The sequence below is a fragment of the Aquila chrysaetos genome, chromosome 4 (genome assembly GCF_900496995.4).
Source record: "Aquila chrysaetos chrysaetos chromosome 4, bAquChr1.4, whole genome shotgun sequence".
In the NCBI taxonomy this organism is placed as follows: Eukaryota; Metazoa; Chordata; class Aves; order Accipitriformes; family Accipitridae; genus Aquila; species Aquila chrysaetos.
The window spans coordinates 18,975,737-18,993,746 of NC_044007.1; the positions used below are offsets into that span (position 1 = coordinate 18,975,737).

Genomic DNA, 18,010 nt, shown 5'->3' on the forward strand with positions numbered 1-18,010 from the left:
GTATATTGGCTTCTGTATTAGACACCAAGAAGTAAGATTCACTCTGGAAAAAAGATAAATGAGGAGTAATATAAGAGAGGTCTACCGAAATCATGTGTGTCATGGGGAGATTGGGTAGGGAATGATTATTGTTTCTCTTTTCCAGTATAGAGAGTGGATACAAGAGGCATGAAACATAATAGGAAGCACACCCACAAGAAGCCAAAGGAGATGAGACATCAGGCAACTGATGTGTGGACCTCCGTGCTGCAGGATGCTGTAGAATTGGCTCTGAGTGAAGGAAAGGCTAAGCAGCTTTCTGAGGGTTACTAAATACACAGAAACCAGGTCTCAATCAAGAAAGCATTAACTGTAATGGATTAAAAGCTGGGGGATTTTCAAGGGGATTTTATGTGCTCACTCTGTTCTTATATTCTTGTCTACGTATCCATTTTTGGCCATTGTCAAATGCAAATGCAGTGTTAGCTGGACCTTTACCCAGTAAGGCTGTACTCACACCTTGTTCTTTTATGATGAACTAGTGAATACGATTGCTCTGTGTGGTGTTGCAGTGAAATGATTTTATGCAATTCTTTACTATCTAAAGAGTGAAGGATTGCAATGAGGTAGGGACAGCAGGGATTCTGGCCTTGACTCCAAGCACTGTTGGGCTGTTGCAGGAACACTACACATGCTTTTGGTCAGTTCTTCAACAAAAATATATTGCAAAAATAAAAAGTGGCCAGAGAAAGCTGTATGAAAACCTTTATGGTGAGGGATTAAAGAAACTCAGGTGATCCAAGGAAAAACTAAAGCAGTCTTCTGATCACTGACACCAGGTATACATACCAATGGGAAGAGATGTTTGATGAGTACTTGTGCTGGTTTTGGCTGAGGTAGAGTTAATTTTCTTCACAGTAGCTACTATGGGGCTATGGTTTGGATTTGTGCTGGAAACAAAGTGTTGGTAATACAGGCATGTTTTCACTATTGCTGAGCAGTGCTTACACAGAGTCAAAGCCTTTTCTGTTCCTCACATGGAGCAGAATATATTTTAATTAAATATATTTATGTATTCCCATTGTATAGGAAGAGGAAAAGGCAAACTTCAAAATCATGAGAAGCACACAATTGAATTTTCAGAATTCTGGTACAGACTTTAACCATATATTTGTATTTTCAAAGAATAACCTGTGATTTTAAAACAAATTCACAACTGAATTATATTAGTATGTTTAATTTCTTTCACTTTTTACTCTGTTTTTAAATGTTTTATGTGGGTTGCTATAAACAAAGTATGGGGTATGTAACCCTCTAATTGCAGGAAAATTAATTTTTACTCATTAATGTTCTTGTGATTGGGAAAAAAATGAAATTAAAAAAAAATCCCATCAATCAGTGGAAAAGATGCCCACTAGCATGACTTGTAGGAAATCAAAATCTAGCCAGTTCTTACTAAAGAGAAAATATTGTATTTCTTCATTTCCAGGAATGAAAACACTGCAGTTTTAGTCCTAATGTAATTCAAACCTCCTACCTATACACTGAAACTGCCTATTAATATATAGAAGAATTACTAGGGAAACATACCTTTAGAAAGGAACAAACATTTTAGAAGATATATCATAAAACATGCTGAGCCTTATATCAGGACATCAAGGAAATAAATTGTTAGAATAAACATTTATCTTTTGTTTCAAAACACAACTGAAATTTCCTTGCTCACGAATGGAGTTCTTGACAAGAGTAATAAATCTCTTTAGATGGGATCCAAACTTCATGCTAAAAGCTATACAGTGCAATATGGCACTACCATTTAAATTAGTTGCCTGGCAGAATTGGCAAGGGTGGATTAAGAGATTTAATATAAACATCTTGGAAACAAGAGCTGAGAATTAATGAAAACACCACTTTGTCTGAGATATTCAATGACATAGCACATGTTTCACATTGTTTACAGCCTGTACCTGGTGGTATCCTGGAAATTAAGAATACATTTAGCTGTCAGAGGTATCAATTGTAAAACTGTTCCCCTACTTGGAAAGGAAAATCTATACTCTGGGACACACTATAGGACGAAAATACTGATGATGAAGTGCACTGTATTCATATTCAATCAACATTCAAATATATTTCATAATGAAAAACACATTTATTTTAGCTATAGAAATGAACTCATCTCAGGATAACAAGCTGCAGTGGGATGTCCTGGCCATCATTAATTCCATTTGGAAGAGGCAGAAGTATGCATATGTCTTCCAGAGGCAATACAAACTTTAGATTTAGGGCATAATCATAGTCCAGTCACCTTTTCATTTCAGCAAAACCTCTCATCCTTGATGATACAAGTCAGCATTATAGCATATAGTGTAAGAATAATTTTTCCTAAAGGCTGTCTTCGAATTTTATTTGTTATTTTACCTTGTGCTGTTAAGTTAGCATACTCTTTGGAAAATTTACTGAGATGGAGGGAATTAGAAGGTTAAGATTGTTGTTTATTATTTTCCTTACCCATTAAAGTTGTGGATCTGTGGTTAAAAGCAAGCATCATAACTAGAAGCCTTGTCAGTTAGTATTAGAGTAACATAAATATATCACAAACATATTGACATTTGTTGACATTTTTACTTGTACTTTATTTTCTAAGTGTCACAGTTTAACCCTGCTAGGCAGCTCAGCCCCACACAGCTGCTCACTCACTCCCCCCTGGCAGGACAGGGGAGAGAATTGGAAGGGTAAAAATGAGAAAACTTGTGGGTTGAGATTTTTATAGGCAAAGCAAAAGCCATGCATGCAAGCAAAGCAAAGCAAGGAATTCATTCACTACTTCCCATCAGCAAACAGGTGTTCAGCCATCTCCAGGAAAGCAGGGCTCCATCACACGTAATATTTACTTGGGAAGACAAACACCATCTCTCTGAAAGTCCTCCCTTTTCTCCTTCTTTTCCCCAGTTTTTATTGGTGAGCATGACGTCCTATGGTCTGGAATATCCCTTTGGTCAGTTGGGGTCAGCTGCCCCAGCTGTGTCCCCTCCCAACTCCTTGTGCACCCCCAGCCTACTCGCTGGTGAGGTGGGGTGAGAAGCAGAAAAGACCTTGGCTCTGTGTGAGCACTGCTCAGCAGTAACCAAAACATCCCTGTGTTATCAACACTGTTTCCAGCACAAATCCAAAACATAGCCCCGTACTAGGTACTGTGAAGAAAATTAACTCTATCCCAGCCAAACCCAGTACACTAAGATATGCATTTTTGCTTCCCTCCCACCCCCAGACGTCCTTCAGAGAATTAGAAACCTGTCTCCTACTAGCTGTAAGTATCTTTACTACATGAGAAAGATTTGTTTTTTGTAACATTTTCTATTGCACATCAGGCTCTCTAGTTAATAACTTTTTCCTTCTACCAACTGCATCCACTAAATCTTTTGAAGCCTATATCTCTGTTAGGGCTTGACCTGTGTAACATATATCATTGAGAAAGACATGATGCAGAACATTCATTATTCTTTAAGGCCGCATATATTTTTTGATCTTTTGTCCCTTACAGTAGATTTTGATACTGCACTAAATACGTTAGAGACCAGATGACTATAGCATAAATTCAGGGTGTGGGCAAACAACTTGTAAAGAGGCTATCTTTGCAATGTGAATAAAGACCATATGTGCTTATCATAGTAGTAAAAGCCTGATTCAGCTTCCTTGAAAGTTGATGTGAATCCTTTCACTGACTTCCACAAAAATTGAGTTACATCTTCAACTATCATAGAACTTACTCAGGAGGGCAGATTCTTTGGAAAGAAAAATAAAGATTATTTATGAGTAACAATTTCAGGACTGAGTTCACTAAAACAAATAACAATCTTCTAGATTACACCATTATCTAAATGCAGCAATCTGGAAAACAGTGCTATGACTGTGTTTTTGTGGGCTGACATTAAATTAATCTAGTTGAAATTTTATGCAGGAAGAACAAATTTACAGAGAATATGAAAAATCTTGTCTTGCATATTAGTACTAATACAAAAATAAACTGGGAGTGACTTAACCTGTCAGAAAAGTATTAGTCAGAGTATCATGGAATAACTGTTCTCCAGTAAGTATTAGTGTTCAGGCTTTTACAGGAGTGATGGAGAAAAATAACTTAGGTTGTGCATGGGAGGATTTTTTAAATTCTTTTTTATTTTATGGTTTGCTGTTGGTTTGTTGTTTCTTTCTAATTTTGGAACATGTAGCTCTTAGTGTCTGTGCTTACTGAAACTCGGCCTCTGTCAGGAACAGCACTTGTACCCAAGAATTTTCTAGTGCAACTGGTACAGTGAAAGCTTGGTACAGGAAGTGGAAGGAGACAGGGATAAGGATTTTGACTTACTGGGAAAAAAAAACAAACCCAAACTATTTTATGTCAAATATCACAAGTTGTTCAATTACAGATAAACAGTTCTTAGTACAGATTTACCAGCTTAATTCTTTCATAAATTGTTTTAAATTCGGTATTAGACATGAAGGGTACATACAATGAGTGTGGAAGAAAAGCAAGGTTATCTTAAATTTAACTAGAAGATGGTTTGGGGCAGTGTCCCTCTGTGAAGAGAGGGCAAGGGCTGCCCTTAGCTGGACGCAGCAGGTCCCAGCTCACTCCACAGTGGACCCATGACAAACACAACTGAGACCATCAGCCAAGCTGGTGGTGCCTCTGTGGTAACATATTTTAAAAACAGTAAAATGCCAGAGAGCAGAGAGGAGTGAGGGGGGATAAAAACATGAGAAATGATCCTGTGAACACCAAGGTCAGAGAAGAAGAAGGGGAATGAGGTGCCTCAGGCACCAGAGCAGCAGTTCCCCTGCAGCCCTGTGTGAGGACTACACCAGAGCAGCTATTGACACTGTAGCCCGTGGAGGTCCCCACGCCGGAGCAGGTGGGTATTTCCTGAAGGAATTGAAGCCCATGGAGAACCCATGCTGGAACAGGTATACCTGAAGGACTGCAGCCCATGGAGGACCCACATTGCAACAGGTTTATCCTGAAGAAGGGATCCCATGCTGGAGCAGAACAGCCTGAGGAAAGACAGAGTAGCAGAGATGAACTGTTATGAACTGACTGTAATGCCCATTGCCCATCCACCCTGCGCTGCTTGGGGAGGGCGAGGTGGTAGAGAGTTGGAAATGAAAGGGTGAAGGTCAGCCTGGGGAAAAAAGTTGTAGGGGGAAGATGCCGTTATAGTTTTGTCTTTGTTTTTCTCCTTCCAAATCTGTTTTAATTGGCAATAAATTAAATTAATTTTAATGAGATCTAGACTGTTTTGCCCTTGATGGTAGAAATGTTAAGTGATCTCCATGTCTTTATCTCAGTCCATGAGCTTTTTCATCTTATTTTGTCCCCCTGTACTGTTGCATAGGGGGAGTAAGAGAGGAGCTGGGTGGGTGTTTGGCAATCAGCCAAGGTCAAGCTAGCAGAGCAGCATAACAAGTCACTCAGAAAAACTGGAATCTTCATTCTTGGAGATAATCAACTCTTAGACAAGACCCTGAACAACCTGATGCAGCTTTGAAGTTAGCTCTGCTTTGAACATAAGCTTGAAGAAGATGACCTCCAGGGTTTCATCCCACTTAAATAGTCTAGTGATCCTAAATACTGAGGGATTTGTTTAGCATTCACATTTTCATTACATTGTACAAAACTATTTGAACATAGTCACACCTTTTGATTCAAGCAAAATCATGTTTTCCTGTCTCAGGGAAGGTAATCTATAGGTATTAACTGTGAAATAAATCTGCTTTGAGATGTTCACTAGAAATATAATCTTGATGGAGTCCCAGTTTTTTATTTTTTAACCCAGAATTGAGGATAATCATTCCTCTCTCACTTTTGTCCACCAGAAGAGAAAATAAATATCATTTTTTTAGCTTTAGGTCCATCACATAATGAGATAAATATTTTTATAGTGTTAATCCCAGGTTTAACACAGGTGTAGGAATAAATCTCATCTAGTTATTCTTCAAAACCCACAAAGACTGAGAATGCAGAGTAAAGTATTTCCCAAATAATTTACTTAACTATAAAAATAAATATAAAACCATGACTGGTGGGGTAAGTGGGCGCTAAGAGTCTTTGGACAAAATGCAGTAAAACCTGAGACATTATTTTTTAAACCATTTCTTTATAGACTTCAGTGGTGAATAGTCTGTGTAGGTCTTGCAGATCCCTTTTTCACCCTCACAAGACCTTTTCTGCCCTAATGTTTATTAGTTTACTTGTTGCTCTATGAAATATTCCATATAGCTTTAACTTCCAGAACAGTATATTCAATTAATAATAATTTAAATGCCCACTTGTGGGATATCAGCAATGGGTAGAAAACAAGCTTGAGTGACCTATAGCAACTAACTATTTTCTAAAGGAAGATAGCTGAGGCCAGAATGGTGACCTGTGCCCTAACAATTGTTTTAATTTCCAGATAAACTAATTGTGTTTTCCTCCAATTAAAATATATGCATAGACTATCTTGTTTGTTCACACGTGTTCAAGATACAAGAAAAAAGATATTCTTGTACTCTACAAGGTCTTGCATGTCTGAATGTAAAGTTACTTGACACAGGAGAATAAATTACTATCTGTTTTTCACAGAAATCTACTATTCGTAATGAGTGTGCTACTCAGCAGGGAATTGCTAAATGGATTAAAAAGACAATAAGAAGTTTTCTGCCAACATCTTTATTAAAGGAAAGAGAATTCATATAGTTTAATCCAATTATTTAAACTACTCAAAGCATTGTGGAGTAAGCAAGGGAATGTATCAAGAGATACAATTCTGGCTGCATTACTTCATTGTTTCTTCCTTTAATTAGTTTTTGAGTAAATTTAGATATTATAAAAACGTTTCTTAATTACAACACTAGATACAGAGATTCAAGATAGAGCTGTCTAAAATAGGACCCAGCTGCCTTAAAAATAAATGATTTAATAAACAAGGTCCTTAAAATAGCACCTTATCAGTTGGTTAACCCAAGGTGTCTAACATCTATAGGATTTTACAATGAAAGGTTATACATTCTTTTTTTTCCTCAACATTAGTTAACTTTCATGGGATATTATTAAGGAAGAGAAGTGTGTATCAGTGAAGAAAGTACTTCAAAATACCATTCTAATGTTTTTATATTTTGTACAAAAAGCATCTCTCAGTTTCCCTACATCTAAGTGAAAGACTTACAAGACTTCTTGCCTTTAAAAGCTAGAAAGTTATTGTAATAAGCAAATCACATATACTTATTATTTACTACAATAATAAAACAAAATGCAATTTACCAAGAAAACATTCAATTAGGATGTGGTGGGTTGAGCTTGCCAGGTGAGCACCAAGCCACTCTATTACTCCCCCTCCTCAGCAGGACAGGGGGAGAAAATATGACAACTCCCCACGCCCCACCTGGTGTGTTGAGATAAGGACAGGGAGATGCTCACTAATTACTGTCAGGGGCAAAACAGACTCAACTTGGGGAAATTAATTTATTTCATTGCCAATTAAAAACAGCAAGATAATAGGAAATAAGAACAAATCTAAAATCACCTTCCTCCCACTTCTCCCTTCTTCCCAGGGTCAACTTCACCCTGACTTTTCTAATTTCCTTCTCCCAAGCTGCACAGAGTGATGGGGAATGGGGGCTGCAGTCAGTTCATAATGTTTCATCTCTGTCGCTTCTTCCTACTCATGCTCTTCCCCTGCTCCAGGGTGGGGTCCCTCCCACAGGAGACAGTCCTTCACAAACTTCTCCAATGTGGGTCCTTCCCATGGGCTGCAGTTCTTCAAGAACTGCTCCAATGTGGGTCCCTTCCACAGGGTGCAGTCCTTCAGGAACAGATTGCTCCAGCATGGGTTCCCCATGGACCACAGGTCCTGTCAGCAAACTTGCTCCTGTGTGGAGTCTCCGAAGGCTGCAGCTGCCTTCAGAGCATATCCACCTGCTTCACTGTGGGGTCCTCCATGGGCTGCAGGGTGGATGTCTGCTCTGGCGTGGACCTCCATAGGCTGCAGGGGGACAGCCTGCCTCACCATGGTCTCTTCCACAGACTGCTCTGGCATTTGGAGCACCTCCTCCCCCTCCTTCTTCACTGACCCTGGTGTCTGCATAGTTGTTTATCTCACATATTTTCTCTCCCATAGCAGTTGCACAGCATTTTTACCCTTTCTTATATAAGTTATCCCAGAGGCACTATCACCATCACTGGTGGGCTCTGCTTTGGCCAGCAGTGGGTCCTTCTTGGAGACGGCAGGCACTGGCTCTGTTGGACATGGGGGCAGCTTCTGGCAGCTTCTACCAGAAGCCACCCCTGCAGGCCCTCTGCTACCAAAATCTTTCCACCTAAACCCATACATAGGAAAAAGATAAATCAAACTTATATCAGAGCTTTGCTCAGCAGAAGAAGGTGTCAGACGCACCATTTCCTCAATCTGCAGCCCAAGCTCCCTTTATACTCGCTAATTTCTGGTAATATAGTAATTAAGCTCCTCAGTAATTAGCCAGTTCAGAACACAGAAAGAACTGCTTATCTATGTATTTACATACAGATTTCCTACACTGAAATACATTAGAGGAGGAAATTATTAGCTGAATGAACTTTAGGGTTTGAAAACTGAAATAATCTCTAACTGCATAAAATGTCATTCATACCAATCACGTTTATTGACATTTGAATGCCAATTCAAATTAAGTGAAATCCCACTGAAATCCAGACATATTTGGTTTGGGGAATTTGAAGTGTAGAAGAAGAAATAAGCAATGTTAATGTACTTAATGCAAACTTAAGGATATATATATGTGTGTGTGTGTACATTTCTTGGATTGTTCTTGATTTTAAAATCTTCTTCTATATCTCTGTAAAAGACAAAAATGAGACACAGTCCAGTATATTAGCTAAAATCAAACAAAATATTCTCCTCCAAAAGCTCATTCCTGACTTCTCTTATTTCTAAGTACAAATAGACTGCCATATCTTTTGTTTTATGTGATAAACATTCACCTAGTGGGTGACATGCTTTGACTCAGACATCTTGAATTCTAAAGAGGAAAGGCAAGAAGTTTCAACTATTGGCTAGTAGACATGGAACTACAGCTCCAGCCTTCTGCCTTTTCTCTTCACTCCCTGTCCACTAGTTAGTTCATGATGCAAAAAGTCACTCTCTGCAGTATTTATCTATTTTAAATATAGGTGTACCAAACAGGTATAAGATTTGGCAGAATGTCATTTGCCCTACAAACATGAAGTAACAGACATATCAATTTAAGAGTATTGAGCAGTCTGGGTTTCTTTCTTATTGCATAATTTTGCTTCACAGATGAATAGAGTTGTGTCTGAAAAGTCTGCAGTTACCTTCAAACCTCAACCATTCTATGATTCTGTGAATGTAGAAACTAATATTTTGATAAATAACTAAATACATAACCTTTTCCCAGACAGTTTGAAAATCACATCATTACCTGAAAAATCAAATAAGCAAGATGGATTACAAAATGGCTTTAATACTGCTGTGCATTTCATTTTACATGAAGTTAGCAGAGTAGTCACAATTTTTTCTTCTGTGTTTGGGAATCAACTGTAACTTCAAGCCTGCTTTAGGCTACTCTAAATAAATATATTAAAGCAAACCATTTTGTATTTTCAGGCTTGCTGCTTTATTTCTTCTGTAACATTATTGCTCATGTACACAATCTTTTTTTCTTTAAATGACAATTTGTTTCTAAAAATTCTAACGGAGCTACCAGTTTATATTTTATGAAACTGACCTTTACATGATTACTATTTCTGCTTAAGGAATACAATTGGGTTTGACTAGTATTTTCTCTGGCAAGGAGCTTCAAACAGCAGTTAAAAGAAACCAACTGAGTATGAATGTAGGAATTTATAACACAAGACAAAACACTTTTCTTTAAACTATAGGACTTTAGTGGCAATGATCTGGCACAGCTCCCATTAATGGACCTGTTGTTTCCCTGCCATTTTTTTTCAGCCCATCCCTATTTTATCAAAAAAGTTAAATCACTTGGCAATTTCTACAGATAGAATAAAGATTGTGTACATTTTGTGTAACTTCTGACATTGAATTCTTTAAAACAATAAATCACTGAGGAAGAAAATAGTTGTCCGTAAGAATAGATTCTAAAGATATAACTAATGTAATAGCATATCTAATATCTGCTGCTGAAAACCAATAAATTATTAGCAAATGATAATGGCGTAAAGGATGTTGTTGGGTTCTTTCAGATATTTAGTAAAAAGACATCAGTTTCAACTTGATGTACAGAAAAATTTCAAAAAAGAGTGCAAGTAGACATTTTATAGAAAACTTAAAAACTAGAAACAGCATGACAACAGTGTTTTTGAAGTCTTAAGAATACAAACTTATCATTCATGGGTTCAGTAAGAAATTGTTAAAGTCCTACACTCTCCCACAAAACATGATGAATTATGCTAAAGATGCAGGATAAATGGCTTGTAACAAATTAGTTTGGAGCTGAAGGATGAGACTAAAAAAACATGACTTTGATGAGATATCAAGTATTCTAAGGTTTCTGCCTGTAACTGCACACTGAAAAGTGCACAACTGGGGTAAAATATGCCAAAGAAATAGCAGGTATACATGACCATCAAAAACTGAGAAGTTATTGAAAGCATAACATATTTGAAGATCCTAAAATTTTATAGGTGCGGGATCACATGATGGTAACACCTTAGATGCTTTAAAATTTTATTTCCTTTAATAATACAGTACCAGAAGCTCCAGGCAAACATAGAATAGATGAATTTTCCAGTTTTGATGCTGCCTGACTGTTTACTACGTACTCATAGTACCAAGAAGACTGTTCATCTTGCTCAGACAGTGCTGTTGCAGTGTTTAACCTTATTTGCACTTTGTCTCATTAAGTAGTCTCTGCAATGACTGTAAATCATTCTTGTGTAGGAAGTCAGTTAAGCAGACGGTTTCTGAAGTAACATACATACATTTCACATCTGAGGAAAGAGTGCTGGGAAAAGCAGTTCTCCATCACCTTTCTTTTTGCCCTGTGCTGCCACTATCTTGTGATGACTCTTAGAGCACAGGTAGCCTTGCAGATGGGAAAGGGGTAGCATTTCACTGGGCAAAATATCTGTCCTGATAAACCTTTTCCAGCTCTAACATCTTATCTTTACATTTACCAGAATGTTTTTCATAGACATATGTACATGCACATACAATGAGGACATGGACCTGTTGGAGTGAGTCCAGAGGAGGGCCATGAAGATGATCAGGGGTCTGGAGCACCTCTCCTGTGAACTCAGGCTGAGAGAGTTGGGGTTGTTCAGCCTGGAGAAGACAAGGCTCCAGAGACACCTTATTGCAGCCTTCCCGTACCCAGAGGGGGCCTACAGGAAAACCGGAGAGGGACTTTTTACAAGGGCATGTAGTGATACGACAAGGGGTAATGGCTTTAAACTGACAGAGGGTAGATTTAGATTAGATGTAAGGAAGAAGTTCTTCACTGTGAGGGTGGTGAGGCACTGGAACAGGTTGCCCAGAGAGGTTGTGGCTGGCCCATCCCTGGAAGTGTCCAAGGCCAGGTTGGATGGAGCTTTGAGCAACCTGGTCTAGTGGAAGGTGTCCCTGCCCATGTCAGGGGGGGTTGGAAGTAGATGATCTTTAAGGTCCCTCCCAACCCAAACCGTTCTATGATTCTATGAGTCTATGATATCTGCATATTCATCTCACATTCTTAAAACAGTGGCAATTTCCGTGTTGTTTCTACCTGTCTTAACATTAGGAAACACAGTATGATTTCTTGGAAAAAGCAAATGTCTTTAGTAGTACTTAGACTGCATTGGTTTTATCTATCTGTAAATGGGTTATGGGCTCTCAGGATAAATACCTGCCTTAGTGATCACATAAATCACTTCTATTGGCAAATTTTATTAAAACAGAAGCAAGTGACAAGGATATTATTTTTAAAAATGTTTTATAAATAAAGGTATTCCTGATTGTTATTTGGAAATATCCATCACACTCTCCATGAAAATAAATAAATACAAAAAAAGATATGTCATTATGTTGTGAATTTTTCTATGCCAAGGAACAACAAATGCACGTCTTGCTTCCTGACTCATGGTTATCCAACAAGTTTGGCTATGACAGGAAACTTAGAAAGGTGTCAAATGAAGATGTATAAATATTTTCAACTAATTCAAAGTGAAATACTATAGCTTTTAGGACAGTTCATTATTTAAAATTATGGATCTGTATCCAGCTGTTTCCCCCTAAATCTTTTCCAATTTAGTAATAAATATTCCTCCTTACACATTCTCTCCTGCTGTTCTTTTCTTAAAGCATTGGAATCCTGTGCACCACCTGTTTAATTTGCATCCAAGAACATTTTAGAATATCTTATAAAGCCAGAAGATTTCTGGTTTTGTTACAATTTTCCCATCTTCCCAGTTTTTCAGCAGTTCCTCAGCTGAAAGTAATATGCCTGAGAAGTCAAGTTTACCACTAGCCACAAAAGTTGCAAAGGAGTAAATGATATATATTTAAAAAAAAAATGGGTTTTAACTTCTCTTTGCAAATCTTCTTGGGTTTTGGGGGAGAAGTTTTCATTTCAGAACCCACTGAAGAAGATAAAATCAAAGACATTTTTAGCTACTATAAAATATATTTTTTATTAATTTTATTTTGGGTTTTTTTAAGCCAATAGAAAAACTAACTTTCCCATATTCTTGCATATTTTGGATCATATGAGAATGTGTTTATCTGTGCATGAGCTGCAAAATATGATAAATACTGAGCCACAAAAAACTGACAGGTGATCCAAAATGTCAATGTTGACTGTGAAGAGCTGAAAAAAAAAAAAATTAAAAAATCTCAGTATTGAGTGATAAAGAGATTAAACTGAATAGCAATGCAAAGGTTTTCATAAAATACAACTTCTATACTTACAGGAAAGGGCTCAATTTAAAATATTCCAATTTAGGAAAGAAATCTTGGAAACATCACAGTTAGTTTTCAAAAAAAAATCAGTTTAATATACAGAAATTCTAAACATGACAAAAAATGAAATAATTTTTATCCTACAGTCTTGAAAATTAAAGAATGCTTGGAGAAGGACAAGAAAGAATGCAATGTTTTCTATGTGAAGACAGATTAATACCCTAGGTTTTTATACTTTGGTAAACATAACAAGCAGAGGATATGACACAGGTCCATATGTTCAAGAAAAGAATAGGCGGTGATGATTCATTTTTTTCCTAATTCAAGAACTATGTGGCAGCTAGTAAAATCAGGAATCACACTGGCACGAAAGGAGACGTTTTCCACAAAACACAGAATTAATTATGGAATTCATTTGGCACACAAGGTTCTGGAGATCAAAAGTATAAATGTGTCCAAACTCAATCAAAATTTTAAGTGAAAAAGGGTTGTCTCTGTTAAACAGGAGATCCCAAGTCCTGCTATTTTTTAAACCTTCCAGAAAATGAAGAAAGGTTTCATCTTTACGTATTCCGCTATTGTATTTTTCCCATAGATATCTTTAAATGCAACTTGAAAGTGAAGCATAAGGCCTGAATGTTCTTCGGCTTGACCCATGAAGCAAGTTCAAAGCCATTCAATTTTTATTTAATTTTTGCCTTTCAAAGATATGTCATGAAGATTTCTCAACGTTTTTAGAAGCTGCATTTCAGTGTCCCAGCATACCTGTCAAAATTTTAGAACACTTAATAATAACTTCAGTCTCCTTTTTTTTTTACATTAAACATATTATCTTACTATTATATTTTTAAAGTAAAAAAGAAAAAAAAAAAAAAAGAACCCACAACACTTCAATAAGATAAATTAAATTGAGCCTTGGGAGCAAATGGATGTTTTCTGCATTTTCTTTTTCAATGAAAGGTGAATAAAAATACCTTAATTTATAGCTACATCTATAAATTTGGACTAGCAGTGACTGAAAATAGCTACTTTTAAGCCCAAAAATATAAGGAAATTTTTTATTTATAGTTGTTAGTTCATATTTATAGTTGTTACTTGTTATTTGCTCACCCAGCAAGCATGACTAACTTTAAAATTCACTTTATCTCTCAAATCAACTGAATTTGAGATTTTTCATAAAAAAATACATCAGGTAACCAAAGTGTTTGGTATTCCACTTCACTCCTTAATGATATTTCCTTGTCACAAACAATTATGGCTCACACTCTTCATGCTGAAACACAGGACAAAATGTTGATGAGATTTTATAATGTAGGCTAACTCAGTGTGACAGCAGTAACTCCAGGAAAGGGACATATTTACTAAGGAGCTGAGCTTTCCAGAATATTATTCAATGAAAAAAAGTTAAATTGCAACTTGTCTTTGGCTTCCAACTCTGTGCAATTTAAATGTAAGAAAGGGAAAAATAAACATGACAATGGAAAGAAATTTTTCATTGTAATTTACTTTACGCATATTTATTTTATACCCCACTGCCTTGTCTTCTGCATGTAGTACATGAATATCTCAGAAATCATACATATGAGACCAAAAAGTAGTGGAAAATCCTGGATAAGTCACTTTAACTTGTATGTACAACCAACATGTGTTTACCCTGCAGTTAATACCTGCCTGCAGACTTTTTAAAGTTGCTGAGATCTTGAGTATGCAAACTGAGATTTTAACTTCACAAAAGTCAATATTTCAATTAAAGTGCAAAATGCCTTTCAGAGAAATCCAGTGACCAATTATTTAGGTTTAGTTAAAACTTAAAGAAGTCTAATACCTATTTCTTTCTAGTAGGGAGAATGATTAGACATCATTACTGAATAAAGGGGAGAGTGTAAAAGACAGGAATGACACAAATGTTAAGTCAATTCACTGCAAGAAATAAACCTTTCCAGTGATACAAAAACTCCACTGATATAATGAATTCATTTCCAATTATAACTGTTACACTATTGCATTAGTATCCTAAAATGCTAACAGAGAAAATACAATAAAAGAAAAGAAAAAAAGAAAAGAAAAGAAGAAAAGAAAAGAAAAGAAAAGAAAAGAAAAGAAAAGAAAAAAAGAAAAGAAAAGAAAAGAAGAAAAAAGAAAAGAAAGAAAAGAAAAGAAAAGAAAAGAAAAGAAAAGAAAGAAAAAGAAAGAAGAAAGAGAAAAGAAAAGAAAAGAAAAGAAAAGAAGAAAAGAAAAGAAAAGAAGAGAAAAAAGAGAAGAGAAGAGAAGAGAAGAGAAGAGAAGAGAAAAGAGAGAAAGAAAAGAAAGAAAGAAAGAAAGAAAAAAAAGGTTATATTTCCAACAAGTAAACTTTCTAAGAAACACTTTAAGAAAGCAAATCAGCAACAGCTTATTTAAAATATGATGAGAAAAAAATTGCCAAACTTTGTCAAATGAGTATAAACTATGTAAATGATAAACTAAAACACCATGCTCATATATACATATCCCCCTTTTTTCTGTATATTGATATATATCTAGGTTTGGTAAAATTTGTTACAGTTATATGTTGAAAAGGGTATTATAGCAACTTATACATATAGATTGGTAATGTAATTGTAAGACACATTTTCTTCTTAATACTGAGAACAATAAGGATGTCACTGCTTCAGCAACCACAAAAACAGCCAGTGTAGCATTTTGGAAGGATTTGGCACACCATGTAAACAAACCAAACCAGAAAGTAATCTTCATATATATGACAAAAGGCAGCAATATGAACCTTCTGTCACATCCTCTGGAGAGAAATCACGTGAGGTTGTCTTTGCTTGTCCAGAAAGCACATGTAAATCCATAGAAGAGGAAAACAAATTGTCGGGGCACCCTAAAACTCTGCAGATCTTGTTATTTAAATGTTACCAATTATGTACCTGTACAAAAAGACGGAGAACATGTATTTCCAGTAATTGATTCAAAATACTGGTGAAAAGTGAGAAATCCTTCCTTGGTAATCTATCATTGATAAGGTAGCAGAACTGCACCTTTTAACATTAACGTCAGGCAGAGGGGAGACAGTGGAAATGGGCCTAGAGGCTATTTTCTGGACGCTGGAGACTGCACTGCACTAAGAAAGCTTTCGGGCTTGTAACAGATTGAGCCTCCTGATTAATGTTAGCTGTATTTGGCTCTACAAGCAGAAGACAATAAGGGCAAGTGCAAAAGCACTTTTAAAAAAACCCTTCATGTATCTTCAGTTCTGGGAATTTTTAGGTTGAACTAATAAGAAAATTAAAATTATCTCCCGTTTATAGCTAAATCCACCAATCCTTTCTCTGGAAAATTTTGCCCAGGGGAGTTGAGGCAGAACTGAGCTGATTCTTTCACGCTACAGTTCAGTCACTGATAGGGAGAGGATGACAATCTCATATCACAACCTCTTTACACTATCAGGAAAAAAAGTCATAGAAAGTCTGCAACAAGGCTGTAGATCTGGATCTGGATTTGGATTTGTAGGAAACCTTGAAATTTTCAAAGCTTAAATATTTTATAATCATTTACATAATGATGTGGTCAGCCATGGCTTAGTGACAAAACCATAGCAACTCAGCAGTAATGCTTGGTAAACTAATTTTGTTTGCACATCCATTTATTTATTTGTTTCTGTCCTCAGTACTACACTAGCCATAAAATGATTTAAATAATCTGGAAATACCAACTTATTCCTAATAGCAGCTGTAAAATGTCTTAATAAGTATAGCCAAGTATTAGAAAGTCTGAGAATAACTTTGTGTGACCTATGGTTGCAAATTTTAATTAAACTCTCTCCATATTAACATTATCTTGCACCATATTTCTCCCAATATATTATTTTAATGACTTGTATGAATCATGTTATATAAATTTATTAGAGATAAAACTAGTAAAGACCAATTAAGTGTTCTAATCAAAACTGTTTTCCTCAGCTGATATTCTCCTTTCATAGAATCATAGAATCATAGAATCATTTAGGTTGGAAAAGGCCTTCAAGATCATCGAGTCCAACCATCATCCATGCCCACTAAACCATGTTCTGGAGTGCCTTGCTTTTTGAATACCTCCAGGGATGGTGACTCAACCATTTCATTTAGGTCCAGGGTCAGTTTTATTGACCTTCTTAATTCATGTCTATTTTTCCCGTGATGCCTGAAAATTTACATTCTATCATAAAATACCTGATCAACTTTTGATATCTTGAAACTTTTTTTAGTATTTCTTAGGACTATTTTGTATCAGATTTATCTGTATTTTATCAGCTACGTATTTTAACATATAAATATTTAATGGCTTATCTTATGTAGTAGTGGAAAGCTTAATAACCTTTTTCTCAAAGAGAAACATTTACTGATATTATCTTCCAAAACATTAATTGATAAAATTTGACACAATAATATACTGCTGAAAATTGATTGGTTACAAAACTAGTAACATATTTAATCCAAGCAATAATAGTTTAAGTTTGTAAAACCGGTAATAATTACAGTTAGAAAACTATTAAACTTTTTTTTTTTAACAGGAAAAGCTCAGCAATACATAATTTTTTTTGTATATTTAATAGCATATAGCCTAGCTATTAACAGTGAAAGGACATTTTACTGACAATTTCATTCATCATGTGGGTGCATAGCATATTAATTTTGTGCACAATACACATCATACCAAATTCTGAGCTGGTACAAATTGGCATGCCTTTGCTGATTTCAGCCAATATCGTGTACATTATTCTGCACGCAACTCTATAACTTAATATTGTCTTAAAATGCAATTTTAAAGATAAATTAACATATGCTTAGGTTCCTTATCCAGTGTGCTTATAATAAAGTAGACTCTTTTCTCTGTTAATGAACTGACTCTTTCTTGAAAATTTTTTTTTTTTTTTTTTTTTTTTTTTTAATTGAGAGCAGCCCTGAGGAGAAGGACTTGTGGCTGTTGGGTGATGAGAAGCTCAACATGACCCAGCAATGTGTGTTGGCAGCCCAGAAAGCCAACTGTATCCTGGGCTGCATCAAAAGAAGCGTGACCAGCAGGTCGAGGGAGGTGATTCTGCCCCTCTACTCCGCTCTGGT

General features: G+C 36.1%; 1 long non-coding RNA gene across 1 annotated transcript; it reads right to left on the reverse strand.

Moving 5' to 3' along the window:
* Positions 1–234: 234 nt before the first annotated feature.
* LOC121233267 lies at positions 235–8,122 on the reverse strand. Its single transcript, XR_005932260.1, has 3 exons — positions 8,044–8,122; positions 3,834–3,839; positions 235–246 (listed from the first exon to the last, which is right to left on the reverse strand). It is a non-coding gene; the product is annotated as an uncharacterized LOC121233267 (long non-coding RNA).
* Between the last annotated feature and the right edge of the window lie 9,888 nt (positions 8,123–18,010).